Source organism: Chroicocephalus ridibundus, chromosome 6 (assembly GCF_963924245.1).
Source record: "Chroicocephalus ridibundus chromosome 6, bChrRid1.1, whole genome shotgun sequence".
NCBI lineage: Eukaryota > Metazoa > Chordata > Aves > Charadriiformes > Laridae > Chroicocephalus > Chroicocephalus ridibundus.
Genome location: NC_086289.1, coordinates 36,184,666 through 36,197,521, shown reverse-complemented (window position 1 = coordinate 36,197,521; position 12,856 = coordinate 36,184,666).

Below are 12,856 nucleotides of genomic sequence, written 5' to 3'. Positions count from 1 at the left end.
GAGCAAAATCCTGAATGCTAAGTCACCTTAGCACGAAGGGAAATGTCTGATTGCGCTTGAAATGAGAATTCAGACTCAAAATCGCATGAGTTTCATGTCAAGGAAAAAGAGGAACACAGTGATGTTTAATTAAGTTAATTTCTGCATGGAAAATGCAGAAAGGAAACAGTACTTAAAGGTTGATTTCTGTGTAAAGCCTATATAGTTTAAATAAACATTAGTGCTATCTGATCTTCAACCTATGCAGCACAATTTTTAGGTCCTTGTAATGGTAAATACAATCTTTGAGTGCTGTAGAATTTCATGCAGACTTTATCATTGTGGACTTCCCATGGACTCTTTTTTAATGGAAGTTGCTAGGCCTTCCTCATTAATTAAATAAAACTTTGTCTAAGTTTTCTGGAACTACCTGTATAATATTACAATTATTAACACAGAAGTCTGAAATTTAATGTTTCTCTAAGAAAATAGTTAACTTGCATTTTTTTTTATTAAATTAAAATATTGAATTAAAAGATTAAGTGAAGATACTAAGTGGAAGGTTGGAAAAATGCGATGTCTCTTTGTTTAGTGTTTCTGGTGCAGAGGGTTTGCAGAACTGTTTTGTGCTGCTCTCTTAATTAAGACTGTACCATGGGGATGTGTTGAACCAAGAGCAGATTATGTGGAAGGAAAATACAATTCCTAACATTCCTGTGTGCTTGAGAGTTATTTTTCATGAGAGTGTCCTGTGTGCTTGAGAGTTATTTTTCATGAGAGTGTCCAACAGAAGGTCATTAAGTTACAGACCACTGTACATTTTGAGTAAATGCCTAGCTAGATCTAACAGCCAGTTTTTTATGAATTTAAATGCATGTTTGCTTATTTTACTTCTTTGTTGTGTGCCTCTGCAGAGGCATAGCTCTTGTAGGGGCCAGGAAGAAACCACTTAACCATGAGGAACAAAGCAAAATAAGAGAAAAAAATATTGAGCAACAGAAACCATACAAGTTTGTTGCTATGGAAACGAATGTACAGCTAAAAGGGATGAAAAGAAAATGGGAAGCCATTTTTTTTATTCAACAAGCCATTTCACAGATTTGCTTAAAGGATTAATGAAAATGCTTTGCTTTTTTTTTTTTTTTTTGTGCTATCTACATAAGAATAAACAGAAAACATATATTGAAAAGTTCTTACCAAAATCGGAAAATTTTGCAAATGTGGAAATAAAAGATTTCAGGAATGTGTACACAGCAAGAGGTCATAGAACGGAGCCATGTGTTCCATAAGGGATAGGAAGGGAAATTAGCAACAGATGAGGCAGTTATTTCTAGGAAAGGAAAGATTTCTTTGTCTCAGTATTCATCAGAGTGACAGGGTAACATGCCAGGAACAGAGGGAACCTTCCCAGAAGTGAAAAAAGGAAACTAAATGAAAATTGAAGGTGATGCCAGATCATGTAAAAATTAAATTAGTTCAATTAAAAACTGAAAACTCTGCCAATTAAGCAGTTTGATTCTGATGTCTACATTTTTTTTATTTTAATTTTTTCAGAGGAGTAAATTTGTCTTTAAAGTAATTACCAGACTTAAACAAAAAGACAGAACAAGGGATTTTTCTCAATTGCTGGGTCACTATCCTTCATTTATTTCCTAAAATTTACTGCAAACCATAACTTAAAATTTTCAAAAGAATGGGAAAGTGGAATAACAAAACCCAATATATGACCAGATAGTTGAAAAGTATGAAATTTTTTTTACTACAGGTCAGTTTTAGACTAAGACCTTTAGTTTAGACTTAATGTCTAAAGCGGAATATGAAAAAATAAACATTTCTTACTCTGTTGGTTTCTTTAGTGAGAGAATCACTTCGACTCGTTTTTTTTTGCCTCGCTGATTGGCAAAGGAGGACTTTCCCTGGTTTTTGAACTTAAGCCTAAGTTCTATTTGCTCTCCAGTGTTCTGTGACCATTTTTGGTGTTGCACCCAAACAAACAAACCACTTTCCCATATGCAATTTTTGTCCTGTTAAAAATGACAGGATAGATAAAATACATTAGGCAAACCCAAGAAAAATTCTCAAAAGTGTTTCTAGAGTTGTGAAGAGGAAGGAGTTTGAAGGAGATGAAGTAGGTTTGTGAGGAACAGGAAGAGGAGGATGCGTAATGCCTCTGTAGAGACTCTGTAATGTGGGAGCATAGTTAAAACACTTAAGGGCACATCCTCAGTTTTTGACACTAGTTGAAGTTAATGATGCAAAGACAGTTTGTATGGTCTGGGAGTCAGGTTGAGAGATGTTAGGCTAGAGAAGAGATCATGTAGATTATAGTAGAGGTGGAGCAGAGTATGAGGTGCAGCCAAGCCAGGAACCGGAATTTGAACCCAAATGTATTCTCTGCTGACCTTTTGCTGTGCTTTGGATCCAAACCACAGGGGACTTACCAGAGTGCCAGTCCCACCAAGATCAATTCAGGTGGGAAATTCCAGCTGGAATTCTCAAATTTTTCTTGTTTCAGAAAGCCTCCTTTCTCCGTAAATATTTATGGCTGTAAACAGAAATAAATTATAATCTTAACAACTATGATAATTTCAGTCACCCATATTCAGAAAGAAATGTCTCCTTTCTGAACAAAGTCATTCTGTTACAAACCAGCCTTTTGGACTTTAATATGTTTATGCATAGCAGCATTCTGAAGATGTGTCTGATTGACATATTTAACCTCACAGTCTCTACAGTTACCTGTGTTTTTAAGGAGTATGTTTTCTACAACTTTCAGAAACCTTTTGGTAGTTAATAGCAACAATAAACAAAGTACCCTGGTAATAACAAACTGCAGGCACTTTCTCAATAAAGTTACAATTTCAGCAGAAAAAAACCCGTAGATTAAAAGGAAACACCTGCTCCTGTAAATTACTATGCTGCAGGTACCAACCCAGGAGACTCTGCAGATGGTTCTGTATTTGCAAACCTGACCTCACCACCCCTTCATCAATCTCTGACTGATTGATTCTCTCCAAAGTAGAACACACCATATCCCAAGATACTAGCAGACACCTTTGAATTAGTCCCAGTCAGAATACCAATTAATTAGTACTTTTGTTTCATTTTGGAAGTTCTTAACAAGGAACAAAGGATTCAGTTGTCTCATTGAGCACTAGCACTGACTAAAAGGTGGTACAGTCAGACAGTTCCAGGAAGAGCTCCAAAGGGAATTGCACTTCAGGAGGTGTAATCTTTGCTAGGTTTCCCCACTCACTGGGAGTCTGGATTAAGTTGTGCTATGCCCTAGGATTTTGAGATGGACAAAAAGAAGGTGGAACCTTGATCCTTAAGATGATACAACAGGAATTTGTCACTTCAGGTAGCCTTCCCTGTCAGCCAAGAAAAAGTAGAAGAGAGATCATGTTTTCAGGCATCTTCTTTTATTGAGACCTGAGATTGATTATGCTGGTCTTTTCTTAACTAGGACAAATGTTCTTACGTGCTTCTTCCAATGTGTATCTATGCAAAGGCCTTGTACAATGTATTGGGACCAGTCTGATCAATACATCCTTTTTTGTTGTGAAAGTATACATTAACACCCTTTCTATAAAGCAACCCTTCTGAAAAAAATAGATACAAGCTTGTGTTCCCTGCCCACTCTTACATGTTCCTATTTTGTCACCCATACTCCTCAAAATTCAGAGGAAGACGGAGTGATATGGTGATACATTTGGGGCTTCAGTGATACCAGTAAAATATCTGGGTTTGTTTCCTCTTCATTGGGCACTTTGAATTTTACAGCTTCTTTATTCTCTGAATGCCTGAGATGATACATTAAATGGCTTCCACTCAGCTTAAAGAAGATACATGCTTTCCCTAAAGAAAAAGATTTAGAGAGCAAGGGAAATTAATCTGCATGCAGTTTACCAGAATTCTTTGTAGTTTCAGACTCTTACTGGATTGCTGTCATGGGTTATTAATTAACTTTGGTAGTCTTTTCTGCATTTCATAGGTGCATATATATAAGCCCATCATCTAATCTGGTGACCTGAACGCATATCGCAGACAGTAACAGTCGACAAAACAATCTGTGCACTGAAGCCAATGCTTTGTAATTTAGATATAGTAGAAAGACAACTAAATTTAATATAAGAATGTAAGCTTATGAAGGCTCTATCATATTCCTTGGTAAAATATCTGGGAATTTTCTGTTGCAAATATATTCTGTGTTTCCAGTTCATGGTTTTCAAACTTTGTCCTCCAGCTATTGGATCTTTTTATGGGTTTGTCTGTTAGATTTAATAGCCCTTGCTGTAAAGCTCACATTCTTGACTTTTTGATGCTGTAGAACTTGGGCTGGAGGTTTTCCTACTGTTTGACACTAAAAGCATCACTAATTCTTTAAACTGATAGCACTTTTACTCTATGCATATTTTTCAGGCAGTCTGAATTACAGAACTATAGTTATTACTATGCTCAGACGCTTTTTTTTTAAGCTGTAAGAAAACCCAAAGTAATACTTCCCTTTTTGCTTCTCAATCGTATATGAAAAAGACCAGCTACAACAGAAATAAAACTGTCTTGCTGCATTTTTTGCCTTAGGAATTAATGTTCGTGAGTACTTGAGGACATAAACCACAGTCAATGCAATTACAACAGCAAGATTGTGTCATTTATTTTGCATAGCTAAAAGGAAACCTGTTTAACAGAAGTGGTTGATTATATAGCTGTAAAAAGCTTTTCATTTGAAATTTCCAGTGTGATATTAGTTAAGTTTGAGAAAATTTACCCATCCTCAAGTTTGGATAATTCAAGAGAAATCTCACTAAAATCCGATAGAATGCTGTCATTAGAAATTCTTGAAATCTCTAAAATAATAGGGAATGAAAAGAAAAAACTAGCTTCATGGGAGAAAAATCAAACAACAAGCTTTTTGATACCAAATATTCAGTCCTTTTTCTATATGCATTGGATAGAGTGAGCTTTTTGCTTTTCTAGTCATGATTTATCAATTTTTATTTTCATGTACTTAATGGGAAATATTGTCCTTTGTGTATTCTAAACCCAGCATTATATATTAGCAATAGCTACATTAAGTGTTTCTTTATTCATAACCAGCTTTAACTAGTAGCTTTTAGAATATACACGTCATATCTAATTCATTATAGTTTGGAAAAGTGACACTTGGGAGATTTGAAAATCTGAAACATCAAATGTTACCATGTGCCTAACTAGAACATCTTAATCTTTTCGAATTGCATGTCTTTTGATGAAAAAACCTCTGTGGCGTCCTGCTGTCCATTTGGACAAAAGAGCAGATGTGTTATATGCATGTGTGCCTGTGCGCTCATCTGTCTATGAGGGCACCAATATAGATACAAAGGTTCCTAGTTAATTTGGGAAGCATTAATTACAACATCAGCCCTTCCAGTTAATAGCGTAATTCTTTACTTAAACTGAGTGTGGATTACTTAATTTGCATAACAGTTTAATTATAAAGTAAAAATCTAATGGTAAAGTACTATAAAAGTGAGATGTATATGTATTCTTTTGTATATGTATGTATATATATGTATCTATCAATTTAAGGTTTCCTTTTCTTTTGCTCCTGTGTTTGATCCTTGCCGTTTTTCAGTAAGTTTCAAATTCCAGCAAGCAAAGATAACCTTATTGTAAAGGGTTTTTAAAAAGTAAGTAAAAATGTGCTTATGGAAAACATAAAGATTTAACACATGCCTCCCAGAAAAGGTGAATGCTGTGCTTTCATTAACCACTTTCTAGTTCACACTAACAGCATTATGAACTGAGGTCCTGCATGACCAAAACTTACAGCTATTTTTAACTTTGGACACTTGTTTAGTCCCATTAACCGTAGTAGGATTACATAAACACATGAAGTTAAGCATGTCTGTAAAATTAGTGTATAGAACATCTAATTAGAATTCTCATTTTCTTTACTAGGGATTTTTGTAGGACATTTCTTCACATAACGTTCTAAAACATATTCACGGAATATTTATGGGATAACTATTATACATTACTAAAAGGAAAAAAGTTAAGTCTGCAGTAGTGTATTTTAAAATATAGTATAGTATACCCTTCTGGACATACAATATTTAAAATGCCATGAGAGAGGATTTTTAATTTACAAAACTGAATACATTAAGTCTGAATGATATATATCAAAAGCATTCGATCCATTATTTAAATAATTTAGCTGATTTCTTTAAATATGTATTATTCTGTATTTAAATAATTTAACTGATTCCTTTATATATATTCTTCTATATGTATTCTATATATATTTCTTTAAATAGAAGTGCCTTGACTTAAGGCACTTAGCTAACAGTTTTAAAAAATGACACTAAATACGGTATTAAATAAGAAAATTCTTCTATCTCATTTTTGTGAAGCACCATTTTACAGTTCAGATCCTTGAAAATGTTACTGAAAATACTGTCAGTTATTATTTGTATGTATTTCTTTGAGTGATCGTAGTTATTTTCTGTATTTTTTCAGCGCAAAAGTGAAAGTTAAAAATGCTTACAAATAAATATCTGGACTGCTCGGCTCTTACCCCAGAAATCCTGTTGTGAAATACTCTGAAAGCTGATAGTAAGTACATTTATGTAACAGTGTTGCAAGTAGATAAAGTGAAGGATAATCAACAAAAGTCTCATTTGTGTAACAGCTTTGACCCATTAGGGGCTTTTAAATCATGCATCACTGACTTCAGGGTTGCCGTTGTCAAGCTACTTACAGATCCTAGTTAAATCAGGCATTTCATATTTTTGCCCTCATTCGCTTTTGTTTACCAGCAGGAGACAAAATATTTAATTAGTTTTGGGGCATTTATAATCTCCTCTGGGCCAGCTCCAGCCACAATGCTGGACGCCACTTCTGAGTTAATTCCAGTCAGGCTGGCCCCTCCAGTACAACATATGGGGAACCTATAAGCCTTTAGCAAAAGTTGCAACTGAACTATTAGAGGGGTGGGACCTCCCTGCTGGGAAAATACTGCGCAACAAAGCAAAAAGGGGCCAGCGTCACCAGTGGAGGTCAAGGCAACACTTAGACCAAACAGCATCTGGCAAACTGTGCCAAGTAGAAATCAATGAGAAGCAGGGCAGTGGGTAGTAATTTTATGCCTGTTTGCACAAGAAAACCACTCTCCTGAACGGAAAAATTATTTTATAAAAAGCTTGCAGCATCCTTTGGCATCACCCTCTCCATTGTTGCTTCATATATTTTTATTTCAGTCAATAAACTGTATGGCACAATCTATACACAATTTTGTTTTGGGCAAGCAGCAGTAATTGTAGCATTAATTATGTTTCAGGAGATGAGGAGTTTTGAGAGTCTTCTTCCTAATTGGTTAAGAGCCAGATGTATAACTAATTCATTTCCAAAGTGCGTTACATTCTCTTCATGTTACAGCAATGAGTCAAAGGGTTTGATAAGAAAAAAAGCCAGGCAGTTCCTAAGATTATAGATTCCAACCACTGTAAACTGTTGCAGCTCAGACCACTTGAAACCTTCCCAGTTTTTCATTTTCCTTTTATTCTCACTTTCTGTTCCTGCCTGTATCTCTGCTTGTTATCTCATCTTGTGGCCCTTGTTTTTCCCCATTGTCTTTCTTTGCACTTTCTCTTTTCCCTGAAATTCCAAGTGCTGGTGTTTATCTTAAATATTGTAAGCAGGCTGCTATTGAATTCAATGGGATTGCTCAGGGCTTAGTACTAAAAATACTCAGGTCTTTACAGGTTCATGGCATTAAACACCGTATTTTGTCCCTTCTTTCTTGTGCACTTTTCTGCTTCTCAAAACAAGGACCATTCTCTTTGATTTTTGGTTTTTCTCTACTTGTCAGGAATTATTTCTATTTACAACAATTTCAGCACTCATTTTCATACTTAAACTACCTTGTATTTTCCTGCACGTTAATTCTTTTCGTACTTTGAGTGAAGCAGGTTGCAGATTGCAAAGTCTTTATGGTATAGAAATTATACACACATAATAGTGTTTCATAATAGATTGACTGTCTTGCAGCGCTCACTTCCATGTCTCCTTAGTTTTCTGTGGTTACAGGTGCTGGGAAGATGTTGGCTTCAGTCTGCAGGTCTTCATGCCTTTTGATAGAGAAAAGAATAGACTTTAGAGAGCAACTTTTCACTGTAGGAAAAAGTAAAGAAAATTAATGTTCCAGTACTTCAGTTGAAGGATTAGAAAGCTGAATGTTGGTAGAGCCCGTTATTGGTCCTGTCCCATGGAATGTTGCCATATGACGAAAAAGAACTCACTAGAAGTGAAGTGGTCCGGGGAGAGAAACACTGCTTCTACTTAGTGCAGTTTTTTGACAGTTATAAATTATACAGAAAAGTTTTAATAAAATAGGTAAAATGCTGTGGTTTTTTTTTTTAAGTTCTGCTTTTGAAGTACATCAAGCCACTTGTTTGACTGAAATAAGCATGTGCAAGCAGTTTGTTTGTTTGTTTTTAAAGAAGATTTTTTTCCGCTGATGTATCTGGGAAAATCAGTGGGAGCTCATTCTTCCATTCCTCTCCTTTGATACTATGAAGCCCCTTTTATATCTCCCTTTCTCTACTCCTTCTTCTCCCCTCAATAGTAAACTGAAAGTTCCGCTAGTGTAACAGCTATCTCTTCGTTAGGCTGTGCTAAAATAAGTTCATTGCCAATACAAAGAGGCTGTACTACTGTATGAACAGCTTTAGTTTTCTCCTGCATATCGGCAAAACAATCCCCACATATTATGAGAAAAAGGTTTATGAGAAAATTAAGAGTTGTCTTTTCACACATCGATAATTCATCATCTTCAACAGCTAGCTGGGGAGAGCCCTAACACCCAACTGTAAGAACCCCATAAATGCTAAGACATCTGCATTGTTGGCCATGGCCTTGTGAAAGCTGGAAAGCACTGCTCTCAACAAAGCCCAAGTAAAATACATAGTTACTAATTAGCAAGTAGGTTGGATATGGGCATAATTGAATTGGAAATTATAGTATTTGCCATTTTAGCTATAGGGTTAGACATATTCTTAGGAGGAATTTTGGTAAATGTAGTACTTGCGCTGAAAAAAAAAGGTATAGATACTTCTGGGGAAGTAATTTCATTCCAGGATGAAATACTGAAGTGTCTCTCAACATAGTTACCTGTTGGTTTCTACGTTAAGGAATTTTTGTGGGTTTTGTTCTGAATTCCAAAGAAAAAAAACAGTTTTAAAGGCTACCTTGTGAATGATCTTGGCATTTTTTTGTCTAATTGAAAAAAAGAAAGAGTTTTTTTGGATGTAGGACGACTAAAATCATGGGTTTTTTTTTAAACAGTGATTGTTTGCAATAGCATTAATGTGTTTCTTATGCTTCAGGTGGCATAGCAAATAGGTAATTTAAGAGTTACTTACTACAGTATAAGAAAGCATGTTTTTTCACAAAGCCGCCTTGGGGAACTGGCTCACCCTATGGCTGCATTATTGCCTACCTTGCCGGTGTTTGAAAGGAAGCAAGCACCTGGGGACAGGAAAGGAGTAAGGCCAACTGTTTCAGCAAAAGTCTGAAGTTTCAGCAGATAAGATGTAATAACAAGTCACAACCTCTGCTAAGATGAGATGACATCCTAAACTGGATTACCTTTGTTGCTTGAGATTGTCTGACCATGTCTTTTGACTAAGGAAGAACGCTGGACTGATGTTCCTATTAAGAAGTTTTAGTTCATCCATTCTTTTTAACAAGCTTAGGATTTTTTGGTTTTGTTTTGTTTGTAGCACTGGTGTTGCTTCAGTGTCGAGTATCTCATTAAATTTGGTTACATTTATAAACTTTTTTTACAAAGTGCATGAATCCTAGTTCACATATGCCGATTCATAAATTATTGGGTTTTGGCTGTTACCATCTCTGTAGAATCCATTTGGAACAAACATCTCTGGTGTAAGGTTAAAAGGACCATCTCGTCTTATGCGGAGGGCAGTGGGCACTGGAGGTGAAACATGGGAGTTTATCTCCCTGTAATCTCAAAGATCCCCCTATATTTACAGAGGTGAATGATGCACAGGAGTGAGGAAAGGGCAGGACGACAATTGGATGAGAGACATCTGAAAAAGTTAGAGAGAGTGTAGGGGCAACTACAGAGGGAAATCAGGACCAAGAGATAAATAACCCCTGGGGTACTGCTCCCTCCACAATCTGGAGCTGAACCCCAGGGTTCCTTCTGCTGTGAGGAAACACACTCAAATCAGCTGATGAAATATGTCCCAACCACCTACTTCATCTTTCTGATCTTGATGTACCTGGTATATTAAAAGGTAATAATTTGTCACTTGTGCTGCTCGTTACCCTGTCAGAGGTTTTTCAGAACAGGTTAGAAAAACATCTGTCAGAGATCATAAAACCGGTAGTTCCTGTCTGGAGTCAGGAGGGTAAACTAGATCCCTTCCCTTGTCTGTTTCTCGGTGCATAGCATAGATAGTGCTTTTAGTAGGTCTCAAGCTATATCGTAAAGGAAGGTCTTCTCTGGAAGACTCTTGCCTCATTGAAATTGGGTATATAGGAAAATAAGAGATGGTTAAAGAAACTGAATTACATCTTAAATAGACGGATTCTGCTCTTGCCTCCGCCAGAATGCCTATGTAATGCCTAACAAGTAATTTTTAATTTTTTTGAAGTTGTTGCCATGGGCATATTTATACTGCCCAGTGCTACTGAAGCTAGTGCTGAACAAGTTAATTCATGGCTGAAAGCTGAACAGAGGATCGGTGTTTTGCCCAGGCCAGTTAACTGAGCTGTAGAGCAAAATTTACCCAGCTGTACTGCTTCCTTATCCCAGCGTCCTTGCACAATGCTAGTTGAGTGGTGAACATCGTGCCAGGTAACTGTGTGTCCCCTATTGTGTGTTGCCTGTAGGTCCCTTTGTGAAAAACCTCAGGCCAGCTTTTGCAGATTGCTGAGCATACACAGATGGAATTGATTTTGATACGTAACTATATTTTTAAGCACACGAGAACCTATATGATGTCAAGTACTCAGAAAATTTGCCAGCTTTGTAATATGTCAAAGCTTTTTTTGATGCATTAGTGGTACAACGGATTGCAATATCATTCTAAGTGGAAACTTCTTTCTTTTCATGAGCTGTCTTGTGTATATGTATGCGCGTATATATATGTATGTAACAGTAATCATATTCAATACATAATATTGGTGAGAAACATTTTAGACAGTTAAAGGTTCAAAACATATTCCCCTAGTACCATGATAAAATGAACCCTTTCTCATTTTTTTAGGAGGTTTAAGACCTCCTGTTGTAGAAGCATGCTTTAAAACAAAATACATTGAAAGGGTGTTCTGTGCAGGATCACTGGGGAAAGCTATGCTTTTTGAGCTCTGCCTCAGGGAAAGCTACTTAAGAAAGATAACACAGAACAGAAAAGGATGACTGGCAAGGAGAAATGGGTAAATTGAGAAGAAGCAATAGCTGGAGTGTAGTATGGCAACTAGAGCCTTAAGTGTGTTTGGGAGACTGACTTTTTGAACTGTTAGAAAGAAAAGCTCACCCCAAAGAGACTCAAGAGGAAAATGAAATGTTCTAAGCACTATGTAGAAAAGGATGTCCAGTATGAGGTTGGGAAGCCCTAGGTGAAATAACTCATCTTACTGCTGTAGATTGCTGTTCAACTTCCCAGTATGAGTTACTGTCTGAATTTCCTTTCAGTTCAGGATACAACATTCACTTGTGAACTGTTCTGTTTTCTGATTGTCCTATAGCCGTGATAGGGAAAACAGCGTAAATAACCAAGGAAGGAAAATACATTATTCTGCACACCATGGATTTCTAGCCTGTCTTGTGAGCTGAGTCAAGTATTACTAGAAATTGGGCCCTTAAGGATGGTCATATTTTGGTAGTTACCCACCTGCTCTTAATTAAGCAGCATACGGCATGCCAGTCTTTCAGCTTTGCTCAGTATAAACTACAGTGGTAAGAAGTCTTGATGAGGCTTTAAGAAAGGATCTACCTGAGATGAAATAGTGAGTTCTGGCTAGAAGGAAGAGGTAAGAGTCTTGCTTCGATCTATTGCTTGTATATGTTATTTTTCATACAACTAGCGAAGAGAAAGTATTGAGGAATTAGACTTTAATCAGAAATGTTACTTTCACTTCCTTTTAAGTATTTGGCCACAATCATTCCATGACAGAAGTAATGAGATTGTGTTTTCCATGGTTGTACAGGTAGAAGATATCCAGCTCTTCTTAGTGGGTGCTGTGGCAATCACATCTGAGTTATTAACTCGCATATCTAGCAGACAATTTTTGATGTATTTCTGTATGTGGTCATAAATCCTGAAATTACTTGATTTCTTTAATGAACTGAAACTACCCCTTATTTTCCTGATATCAGGGGTGACTTAAAGATGATAAAATAATTTGATTTACGACTGAAATAGCATTCTTACCTGTATCTCTTGTTTTTCTTCGAGAAAAACATAGTATTTTGATTAATGATACTGGTTTAGAATTAAAGTATGTATCAATAATAATGCTGCTAGGGTCATGGAGGAGCACTAAATTTTTACTTGCATAGTGAGAGATTCGAAGATTTAAATCTGAGTAATTGAGTAGACACAGGACTTCTTTCTGGTGATTCTAATTTTCTTCTGGCTGAGATTATGTTATGACAATAAAATGAGAGTAAAAGGGAAATTCTTGAGAAATGATTGACTTGCGATAAAGATGAGGCTAATATAGGTTTTGGGATCTAGAAAGGTATAGCAGTATATCACATCAGAATATATTAATAGCTTTTTGAAAACTTATCATAAAAATCTTGAGAATCCTTTGAAAAATCATTTCAAAGAATAAGATCTCTGGGAAATGATTAAAAATAAAT